The sequence below is a fragment of the Lemur catta genome, chromosome 2, assembly GCF_020740605.2.
Source record: "Lemur catta isolate mLemCat1 chromosome 2, mLemCat1.pri, whole genome shotgun sequence".
In the NCBI taxonomy this organism is placed as follows: domain Eukaryota; kingdom Metazoa; phylum Chordata; class Mammalia; order Primates; family Lemuridae; genus Lemur; species Lemur catta.
The window spans coordinates 45,289,817-45,302,351 of record NC_059129.1 but is presented as its reverse complement, the minus strand read 5'-3'; the positions used below and the strand labels follow the sequence as shown (position 1 = coordinate 45,302,351).

The 12,535-nt window shown below is 37.5% G+C and overlaps 1 protein-coding gene across 1 annotated transcript in view; it reads left to right on the top strand.

Moving 5' to 3' along the window:
* The window catches only part of FKBP5 (FKBP prolyl isomerase 5), a 98,512-nt gene that overhangs the window by 63,036 nt on the left and 22,941 nt on the right, over positions 1-12,535 (top strand). The window lies entirely within an intron of this gene.

The following is a 12,535-nucleotide window of genomic DNA, read 5'->3' as shown; positions in this document are numbered from 1 at the left end:
TAGGATGCTGAGGCAGGGGGATCACTGGAGTCCAGGAGTTCAAGGTTACAGTGAGCTATCATCATGCCATTGCACACTCCAGCCTGGGCAACAGAGTGAGACCCTGTCTGTAAACAAAAAAGAAAGAAAAAAAGGAGCAAAATAAAGAGTTCATTTAAAACAGTACTAGGCCGGGTGGCTTATGCCCAGAACCCTACCACTCTGAGTGGCTGAGGTACGAGGATAGCTTGAGGCCAGAAGTTTGAGGCCAGCGAGAGCAAAAGCAAGACCCTGTTTCTATGAAAAATAACAAAAATTAGCTGGGCGTGGTGCCTCGCACCTGTAGTCCCAGGTACTCAGGAGGCTGAGGCAAGAAAATCACTGGGCTGAAGAGTTGGAGGTTGCAGTGAGCTAAGATGACACCACTGCACTCTAGCCTGGGAGACAGAGCAAGACGTTGTCTTAAAAAAAAAGTTAAAATTAAAATTTAAAAAACCAGTAAACTAGAATAGTTGAGATTCTTAACATACATACTATTTTCTCTCCATATTTCATTTATACAAGTATGGCAAATTAGTTCAAATTTTGTTCTTGTTTTTGTAAGCAGTTATAGATACTACTACTGTATTGGGTCCCAGACTCAGCTCTGGCCTTAGCTGGCTCTAACTAGACCTCACCTCTGGGCTTTAGCTTCCTTCCTGTGCCGTGAAGGAGGGTTGGACTTCTTGATTTCTAAGGTTCTACTTGCCCTAAAAAGTCCATGATAGAATTTGAAATGTTTATGAAAGTTACAGGAATGATAGACAGTTGTCTTCACTATATTAACAAGTACTTAGAAAGTTTGTCTATAACTTGTATTTTAAATTTTTATTATGAAAATTTTCAAGCATATATACAAAAGTTTATTCTTATGATACAGGAACTCCCTAGATTCAACAATTTGTATTTTAAAACTGGAGGTTTTTGCCAACTAAATTGAGAAAAATTTTTTCCAATTATAGACAATACCACAAAACTACCACTGTAGAGATGACTTTGGAGTAGGCTAAATTAAATCAAATCTTGCTTTTAGTAATATTTTTGGTGGGAGTCATTTTTTTTAACTTGTTTTGAAATTATTTTCTTTTTTTTTCTCTTTTTCTTTCTTTCTTTTTTTTTTTTTTGAGACAGAGTCTCACTTTGTTGCCCAGGCTAGAATGAGTGCCATGGCGTCAGCCTAGCTCACAGCAACCTCAGACTCCTCGGCTTAAGCGATCCTACTGCCTCAGCCTCCCGAGTAGCTGGGACTACAGGCATGCGCCACTATGCCCGGCTAATTTTTTCTATATAGATTTTTAGTTGGCCATATAATTTCTTTCTATTTTTAGCAGAGACGGGGTCTCGCTGTTGCTCAGGCTGGTCTCGAACTCCTGACCTTGAGCAATCAACCTGCCTCAGCCTCCCAGAGTGCTAGGATTACAGGCGTGAGCCACCGTGCCCGGCCTTTCTTTTTTATTTTTAATTTAAAATTTTAAAATTTTTTTCTTTTTTATAGAGATGGGGTCTCGCTCTTGCTCAGGCTGGTCTCGAACTCCTGACCTCGAGCAATCCTCCCACCTCGGCCTCCCAGAGTGCTAGGATTACAGGCGTGAGCCACTGTGCCCAGCCTTGAAATAAGTTTAGACTACAGAAAAGTTGCAAAACTAGTATAGAGAGTTCCTTTATATGCTTTGCCCAGCTTCCCCTAATGTTAACATCTTGCCTAACCATGGTACATTTATCAAAGTCAAGAAATTAACATTGATCTGATACTATTAACTACTCTACAGATCTAATTTGAATTTCACCAATTACCACACTAATGCCCTTTTCTGGTCCAGGATCAAATTCAGGATCCAGCATTGTATTTAGTTGTCAGGTCTCCGTAGTATTCCCCTCCAGTCTTTAACAGTTCTTCAATGTTTCTTTGTTTTTTATGACTCGTACTTTTGAGGGCAACTGACTGTTTTGTAGATTATCCCTCAGTTTGGGTTTTCCTGATGTTTTAAATTATTAGATTGAGGTTATGCGATTTTGGGAAAATACCACCAAGTGATGATGTGCCCTTCTCAATTCATCATTATCAAGAGATATATTGATATTGATGTCTCATACTGATTATGTTAACTAGATCAGTGGGTTATGGTGGGGTTGGCCATGTTTCTCTCCTGCAACATTACTATTTTCCGTTTGTAATTACAAAGTATCTCATTAGGAGAATCATTAGGAGAAAAACACTCTTGGTTTACATCACACTTTCACATACTCATCTTGTCATCCTTTAATGATTTTTGTGTACAACAGCGATTACCATGGTATTTGACTAATGGTAATTTTTCTATTTCCATTGTTCCTTCTACATTTGTTAATTCGAATTCCACTGTAAGGAAGAGCTGCCCCTTCTCCTCTAGATATTAATTCAGTTAATTTATCTCAGTACAGACCTGGACTTATAGATATTTCTTTTGTAAGTTATTCATTACTATTTGTATATTGTTGCTCAAATTGTTCCAGATTTGACCATTGAAAGCTCTTTTAAGTTGGCTCTTACGTCCTTTCAACATACCTCCATTGTTTTTTAGCACTTTCTTACTTTCTGGTACCACAAGATGCTCGTGGCTGATCTTAAAATTTCCCTGCCCAGGTCTGGAATAAACCATTCCTCCAAGGAGCTCTGATTCCTTTTATTGGAGAATGATATTTAGAAACTACGATCTGGGTGCTAGGTGTTCTCCTGCTACGGGATGGATATCATTGCCGCTGGAACCTCTCAGCAGACAGAGCTAGGAAATATATGTACCTCAGCATACATACACACACATGTATATGTATTTCTATTAATATATCAAGCTGTATGTGTGTGTGTATATATATATTTATATATTTATATATATATAAAGAACCATGGGCTGGGTGCAGTGGCTCACGCCTGTAATATTAGCACTCTGGGAGGCTGAGGTGGGAGGATTGCTCGAGGTCAGGAGTTCGAGACCAGCCTGAGCAAGAGCGAGACCCCATCTCTACTAAAAATGGAAAGAAATTATCTGGACAACTAAAAATATATATAGAAAAAATTAGCCAGGCATGGTGGTGCATGCCTGTATTCCCAGCTACTCGGGAGGCTGAGGCAGGAGGATCGCTTGAGCCCAGGAGTTAGAGGTTGCTGTGAGCTACACTGATGCCATGGCACTCTAACCCGGGCAACAGAGTAAGACTGTCTCAAAAAAAAAAAACACCCATGAATACATACTGACAGTTCCAATTCCAGTCCAATACCATAGGTTTTTTCTTCTCCCTTTGCTCACTTGAAACAATTTTCATCAACAGTGAAAAACCTGGCTCTCATTATCCACAATATATTACTTACTTGTTTAATCCTAGTATATACGAAAGTGGTTTTCGACTTGCTAACCCATACCCCTGTAGAAAACAAACTTCTAAGTAGGAAATATTTGTGTGTCATTTCTTTTGTCATCAGCCTTACAGCATACATTCAGAACACTTTTGCAACTTAGGTGATTTCTTCCTCACCGTCAGTGTAACTGTGTTGTTCAACTGTAGCACCATTGGGTTTGTTTGTTACTGTTTGTATTCCATTTGGGGTTCCCCTCACACTCTGGTTGATTTTAATTAATTTGGTTTTTTTTGGAATATGTGAAACATTACCATGATTCTAAACTGTACAAAAAAGTTATTCTCAGAAGTGTTATTCCCTATCAGCCCTCCTAACCTGTTCCCATTTCCCCACTGTTTCCACCCTGCTCCAGTGTCATTACTTACATCATTAGCTTCTATTTTTTCTTCCTATATTTTGTTATTATGTTTCCTTTTGCAGAAATGAGCAGATACATGATTTTTTTAAAAAATTTTTTTATATCTCCTTCTCTTTTTTTCCTGAAGGCTATCATGCAATGGATGGAATTTTTAAAATATATTTGAATAATCCTTTATGTAATTTTATTTTTTCTCTCTCTATTGAGAAAGGGCAATGACTAATCTTTTGTCTCTCATCCTGTTAGAATGTACTTTCCTGGGAAATTTTAGAGTAAATGGTTTATTTTTACTTTTTCTCCCAAAAGCCCTTTTTGGTTTTCTGGAACAAGTCAATTTTATAGAAATTTATTATATTGTATCTTCATTTATCAAGGTTAAGATGTCCTGCTTTCTGTCTTTTAAACAAGTTAGCTATGTAGGGGAGGAGGATAGAGATTGCCTTAAAGGTGATCCCTATCCAAAACCAAGATCACCTTGTTCTTTTTAAAATCTTCTCAGTCATTACTGGCTTGCCTTTTCTTGATAGCATCACGCATACACTTAGATTCAAAATCAAGTATATAGTATTAACATTCATCGGGTGTTGGGCAGATGGGAGGGTGGAGGAGGGAAGAGGTATATTCACACATAATGGGTGCAGTGTGCACCGTCCTGACTCGGGTGGGGCAAAGGCAATATATATAACCTAAACATTTGCACCCCCATAATATGCTGAAATTAAAAAATAAATTAGAAAAAAATTTTTTTAAATCAAGTGTAAAACCTGGAACTAAAGCAAGCTCCAGAGTGAAAGAGCATAATAGACACTGATCACCCATTATAATATGTTGTTATAGCTACCTAAGAGTTACTAAATTTCTGTCATATCTGTGTAAAGATACAATGAAGTAGTGTGGGGGAGGGGAATGATAGGCTTTAGAAGTGATAGACTTGAGTTTTGAATCTTCAAATTGCTTCCTTATATTTTTATGACTTTAGACAAGTTACTTAACCACCTTGAGCATCCAGCTTTCTTATCTGTAAAATAGGAATAATAATCTTTTACCCCCACAGGTTGTTATGACAGTTATGAAGAAAGGTGCCTAGCACATGGTGGGCATTTAGTTTATTTTTTCTACCCTCTATATTGTATTTATATGATTTGTTTTGCTTCCTTTTAACTTATCTAAGGAAATAAATCCCTGACTCTTCCCTTTCTCTTACCTCGTACATCTAAGCCATCAGCAAATTCTCTTGGCTCTACCACAGTTGACGTAATTTGTTTCTAATAACAGTCTTCAAATTAATTATGTAGCTTCTTAATATCTAAAGCATATTTCTCTAGTTTTTGTTTTTTTGAAGAGTAACATTATGGACTGAGTCAAAAAGACTTTTACTGAATTGTGATCTTTCCCTACCTTTTCATAATTTGTTTTTCTCTGTGTGGAGGAGGGAACTTATGTTAGTTTGACAGGATTTATTCTTTCTCAAAGAAATTTGGATTTTTACTCTTTATGTGAGGCTCCGAATGCTTGCAAATCAATTTTTAGACTCTGTTCCAGTGTACTTTTTCTGTGTCAATTAATATAACCATCTTGAAATTTTTGTTCAGTATTGTCCTTTCCATTAAAAAAAGTCACTGTGTTCTAAGGTACTGTAAGTGACATGATTATGACTGACTGATGCTTTAGTCATCATACTTAAGTTTAATTGCCAGTCGTGGCTACATGGCTACTTTTAAGCTTTGCTTTCTTAGAAAATCCAATCTTACTGACATAAGTCTCTAAATAGCTACCATTTCCTCTTCCCACTACTCCCAGACTCTCACATCTTCTGATTTGTCAACTGTAGTGGTTGGAAAAGGCCCATCAAAATGCTGGCTATATGTGGTCCTCTTGCTTCTCAGTGCTCTCAGCCACATTTGAATGCAAAGAATGCAGAAAGTTGGCAATATTTTTAAGTGTGAAAATTTCAGCAGTGTGATCTGTTAAAATACGTCCCTTCCTCCTCACCTCCTTTCCCTGTCCAAATCCCACTGAAATGCTGCAGGGATGGGGGTGGATTTTCAAAAGAGAGGAAGAAATCAGTAGTAGTGCTAGAATATGGAAGAATCCAACAAGTGCATCAGAAATTATGAAGAATTTCTGGAATATGCAAAGTAAATGAAATTGGACTGATGGAAACTAGACTCACCAAGCCAACCCAAAACAGGTGTAAAGACCTCTGCAGAGGTACATACCGTTCTTCTCAACAAGCTCAGGCAGAACTCCAAGCTCAGTCGGCTGGTGCAAGGGAGCCAAAGCAGACTGTGCAGCAGTCATCTGGGTTGTTATAAAACAATATGGAACAGCTGGGCCAGTAAACCTCTAACGCAGTAGTTGTCAACTTTGGCTGAATTTAGAATTTCCTGGGGAGCTTTAACAAGTCCTGATGCCCAGTCCAGTTAAATAAGTTAAATAAGCATCTCAGATCTCAAAAGATGAAACTCCAGGCACAAGTATTTTTTAAAACTCCCGAGATGATTCTAGTTTGGAGCCAAGGACTGAAAACTACTACTTTAGGATCTAATTGTGACCTTTGCACCCCAGGCTAAAACAAGCACGGCCAATTTCTAAAATAAAATAGGGATCTGCCTCAGAAGACTCCAGTTGTTAGGACTAGGACTAGAAAGTGAGAATGTAAAGTATCTTTAAACTTCTAAAACAGATTTAAAGGGAAAAAAGTGAAAAGGCAGCTTTTCACAACAGTCAATAATGCTAAAGTGTGCTCCTCCTGAAGTAAAACTTTTTCATATGTCAGCAGTGGGGAAGGGTGTCCCAACCCTCCTGTGCACATCATGCTCAGCTCGTAGCAAGCCCGTGCTCAATATTTGTGGAATATTCACCCATAGATCCCCACAATCGGCCTTCCCTTTGCAAGGAGGCCTGCCATGGAAGCATGCCCAACTGCTTAGGAAATGGTGCCAGGTAACTATAATTGTTCGATCATTCTGGAACCTTCCTTTATAATATGGCCAGACAACAAAGAATCATCAGCAAACGCCATGAGAAAAGAGGCACTAAAATGGCCTAACAGAAGAAATAGAAGAAAACTTTAAAAATACTAATTATTAATAACTATCTTCAGAGATGGTTAACAGGATATTAAATTCATAAGTCAAAAACCCAACTTTTCTGAAAAAGGAAAGGGAAAACAAGAAAGTTTCTGGAAATTAGGAATATGATTATCAAAATTGAAACTCAAAGGAAAGATTGAAGAACAAAATGGACAATCCTTGAAATGTGAATTGATGCTCTGAGAGATAATCAAGGATAATCTCAGAACATAGAGGGGGACAAAAGATGGAAGGTGGAAAAGAAATTTTAGAAGACATCTATGATAAATCTAGGGGAGACAATAGGCATCTAGTCAGACACCTAATAGAAAATTTCTTAGAGAAGATAGAAGAGTCTTGAGATTGAAAGGTCCAATTAATAGTGGCAAGTAGGAATTAGGAGTGTTTGTTTTTTTTTTTTCACCTAGATCCTTCCTGGTAAAATTTCCATATTGCATAGCTTAAAAGAAGTTTCTGAACTCTTCCAGGGAGGAACAAGATGGGTGCAAATGAATGAGAATCTTCATGACACTAAATACTGAAGACAATGCTTTTGAGCATTGTCTATAGCTATAAGTATTTGGAACCTAGAATTCTGTGCTCAAACTATTCTTTTAAGTATGAGAACAACATTAACTTTTTGTACTATGCAGACTCATACCCGTTTTAAAAAAAATACTGCAGGATATACTAAAACATAAAAAAGCCAAGAAGTAACAACTGAAGGCATAAGAAACAGTAGTGAGCAAAAAAGTAATTCCCATATGGGATACATTTATTCTAAAAGATCCCTGAAGTGGAGAGCTGTAATGTTAAAAGTAATATTAGTAATATAAGAGTCTGAACCTAGGTACTTTGTCATTTTAACAAAATTTGGTGAGAGTAGTAAGGAAATGAAGAGGGGAGGCAAAATTACTTAAAATTATTTTCTTACTCCAGGGGAGATTATGTTCATTAATTCTTAACATTGATAAAAATATACCTTTAAGTGATTTGTTCACAATTTAATGGAAAGTACTAAGAATAGCATGTAGAACTTCCAAACCACATTATGTGGAGTGAGGAAAAAGAAGAACAAGGATAACCTCATCAATTCAGCAAAAATTATAAAGAAAAAATAAGAAAATACTGTATAGCAAACCTAAAACAAGAATAAAGCTACTCATATCAATGATTACAAAAAATATGGATGGTATAATGTCACCTATTAAAGGCAAAAGGTCTCATAAAATGAGAACAACAAAATCTAGCTATATGTTCTTTATAAATCAAACGCCGAAAACAAAAAGGCACCAAAAATTGAAAATCGAGGAAAGATTCTGTGTATGCCCATGTTAAAATCTGATCGAGCTGTGAGGTTTTTAAAATTTTGTTTTTCACATTCTTTTGAAGTATTCATGAATGAATGTCCAGGCAAATAAGTCCAGGGAGAGAGCGCAAATGCTTGAAACCCATTTTATTATGTGTTTTCGCAAAATAATGTAGTATGGCACTTGGTCTAAAATGGTCCATGTTTATTATTTCACATATTTTGGGTATAGGTGGCTCATGCCTGTAATCCTAGTACTTTGGGACTCTGAGGTGGGAGGATCACTTAAGGCTAGGAGTTCAAGACCAGCCTGAGCAAGGATGAGACCCCTGTCTCTAAAAAATAGAAAACTTAGCCAGGTGTGGTGTTGTAATTCTCATATTGGATACCTGTAGTCCTAGCTACTTGGGAGGCTGAGATAGGAGGATCTCTTGAGCCCAGGAGTTTAGGCTACAGTGAGCTATGATGACATCACTCTAGCCCCTGCGACAGAGTAAGACCCTTGTCTCACAAAAAAAAAAGGGGGGGAGGTTATATAGTTACTGTCTTCTAAAAAGGTATCTCCAAGTCTTCAGGCAGAATAAAATCATAGTAGAAAATAGTCTTTTTTGGTTACAAAAAAAAATCCAGCCAATTGATCATTTATTTTAGAATAATATTAAAAAACAAAAGCTTCATATCAGTATAGAATTTGAAAAGCCTCCTGGAATTTAATAGGAGTACTAATAGATTCAAAAAGGAAAATTCCCATAAATTATTGAAAATTACCACCCTGTTCTTAAAGCCGTGTTTTCAGATTAGTCATTAAACAAGTATTTACTTTCTGGCCCTGAACTGTGTGCTGGGCACTGTGAGGCACAAAAGAAGTGGAAGACATTGTCTTTGCCTGCTAGGAATTCAATTCATACTTTGACAGCTTTCTGTGTGGAGCTATTAATGTTTTATTATACAGAATTCTAAAACATGTTTAATCTGGTATAGTGTACCACTAATTACAGGAAGATAGTCATAGCTAACATTCCTCGAGTTCATCTCTGTGAACTCCACACTTAACACAGTGTTTTCACATGGTAGACACCCCAACATATGAACAAATGAATGTCAGGGGCTGGGATAAAAGCTCTACTTCAGTACCTAATTTAATCCTCTCAGCAATTGTGAGTTAGCTAGTAGTAGTGTCCCTATTCTACAGATAAAGAAACTGAGCTTCAGATAATTTAAATTACCTTGCCCAAAGCCACATTGTTAAGTGGTAGAATGGGACTGGCATCCAGGTCTAACTCAAGTGCTTTCTTGGTGTGAAGGAAAGACTGGTAAGGGTTTGTATTAGTGGAGAATTTTTTTTAATTTTATTTGTAGAGTTGAGGTCTTACTATGTTGCTCAGGCTAGACTCTAACTCCTGGGGTCAGGGCATCCTCCTGTCTCAGCCTCTTGAGTAGCTGGGGGACTACCATGCCCATCCTGGGTGGGGAATTTATTGCTGAGTATATGCTTCTTGTTTGGACTATGGAATAGAAATCATTTGCGTAAATGTTATTCTATTCTATACCTGCTCTCAGTTAGCATCTGTCCCTCCGTTCCATAAGCAATCTGAGAGTGAGTGGTGTTTGTTCATTGTAAGTAGTACAAAATGGTGCAGAGGAGGAAGATAGGCAGTTTGGGGGAAGTGTGACCACCATGCCTGATGGGAACTGTTTCTCTTGTAATCAGCGATTAATATGCCTCTCCTGCTTTCAGAAATCCATCTCTGCTTGCCTTTTCAGGGGGTGATTAAGATCCTCCTCTCTCTTGGATGCACTGCTCTATTAGACAGGAGACACAGGCAGAGAGAAACTCATTTGGCATGAATTAGGCAGCAGAGAAAACCCTGCCTAGTGGGAATAACCTGTCACAACCGGGTTTTCTCTGGCCAAATGACCAGTCTTGTCTAGTAGTAATGCCATTACAACACTCCCATTCAGATCCCCATGACCCAGTAATTGTTTTGAGAATGAGTGCAAAGCTATCAGACACCACCTACTATAATTAGAAAAGGGAAAAACAGACACTTACCAGAGCTAACGTCTTTAGGCTGGAGCATTTACAGCACTTTTTTTTTAAGTTATGGAGGCTCTTTCTCAGTTTTGCTTCCTAAAATACAGATTTTACAGTTTTGAGGTTCTTGCATTCCAGTTTTTGTTACTGCTGTGCATTCTCTTTCCTTTTTCCCCCTATTTTAATCGGAGTACAAATTGCTGTCAGCACATCGAGTTCATGTGCCAGCCACATTCAGAACAGGGTGTTCTGTGCTCTTCAAAACAAAATTGCTCTAGGGCAGTAAGAGAACAATAAGTCAGAGCTCCAGTTTAAGTGATGTTTTGCAGCTCACTTGATGTGGTTACACTCGGATTGCGCAGCTAAGCTTGGGTAATTTGGTTTGGTTTGACTTTGGGGGGAATTTGGAGGACCTCCCCCCTTTAAGTTACATAGACTTTAAGACAAGAAAAAATATTGTCTCTTTTTAACTTGTTTATTTCTTTCTCTACCAGAAAAGCCCTAAGTAGAAGCATCCTGTATGTACTTTTATTCTCTTTGGGCACGTCATAGATGATTTACTTCCCATAAATCATGCTGGTTGGGATTAGCAGCAGACCTCCTGAGCCCTAGAGGCTGAGCTCCCAGTGAGTCATGGTGGTTATTATTAAATATTTATTAAGTGAGTATTTGCACTAAGAGATGCCAGGTCAAAAGTAACCATAGGTCTTCCACAGCCAGAGCTGCCATGGTTTTGTTTTGTAGCAATTGTTAAGATGATTAATATAAAGGAAAAACTGGCTCTGTGGAAGCGAGGCACATCTGCATTCTGTCACCCAGAGGGGGCCCTGCTGTGGCAGTGGGCAGTCTTTCTGTGGCTCCAAGTGGTGTGAGTTCTTGTCAGCAGTCTTGTAGAACTTGTCACACCAGTGTCCCAAGTTTAGAAACCAGTTAACCCAGCAATAGCCTTTACTATTTGTAGATGTAAAGAATCAATGGGCTGTATACACCATGAGGCTAGGAAACCTCCTTTTGCTCTGACATTCCAGATATTGTCTGTATTACAAGGTGGTGTTTTTTTTTTTTTTAAATTCACATATAAACTGAGGTGTATGTGTGTATATGCATATCAGTTTGAGATTTTATGGTACTGGAGGTAGTGCTTGTTCAGGTCCAATTGTGAAGAGTTAGATTTTCCAGAAAAACAGATGAGTCCATATATAAACTAAAAAGTATTTGTAAGAGTCATCGAAAATTTTACCTTCCTATTAGATGGCCACAAACATTGGTTCTATCATTTATTGCCTCTGTGAGACTAGCTGCAATTAATGTTTTGCCTTCTTAATTATGCCTTTGTTATAGTTTTGGCCTTTTTTTTTTTGCTTGCTTCCTTCATTTATCTTTCCCAACATGTTTATTAGTAGCCAATTTTTTTTTCCTAATGATGCATTATCACATCTAAAGAGAACTTCTGAAATTATTTATGTAATTTTAATATCAAGTACCTGTATCAAGCTGAAAACCAGCCTAGGAAACTGACACACAGGCAGGAATCCTTTGCAGAGTCTCTGGATTTCCTGTTTTGAAAACACATTCAAACTTGATCAACCAAAAGCCGCAAGAAATGTACTGATAATTTCCTCCCACCAAATGTACTTTCCTTTAGGGAGGAAGATGATACTTCTAACAATAAACCTCAGACAAAAAGACCTTTTAGCTAAGTTGTGAGTTATTAGGATAATACATCTCAATACTTAAGACATTCCACAATATATGAACTAAAGCTCACTTTGCTCAGCAAGTCTTTCTTAATGACAAGTGTCATCCATTAGCCTAAATTTCTTGGGCAGATTTAAAAATATTTGGAAATGCAAACTTTTAAGAACTCTTAACACCTTGAGAAACATTTTTACTCTAGTAAAAATATCTTAAACCTTGGACTCCCTGAAGAACCTCTCTAGTATGCATGTACAGTCATGCACCACACAACATTTTGGTCAATGATAGACCACATATATGACAGTGGTCCCATAAGATTATAATACCATATTTTTACTATACCATTTCTATGTTTAGATATGTTTAGATACACAAATGCTTGCCATTGTGTTACAGTTGCCTGCAGTATTCAGTACAGGAACCTGCTATACAGGTTTGTAGCCCAGGAACAATAGGCTGTACCATCTAAGTTTATTTAAGTACACTCTATGATGTTCGCACAATGACGAAATCTCCTAATGATGCATTTCTCAGAACCTATACCCATTCTTAAGTGATGCATGACTATATTTGAAAATAATAAAGTTGAATTTATTTTTAAAATATTTTGTAATTCACACAAACTTTTAATATGCCACAAGTTAATTTT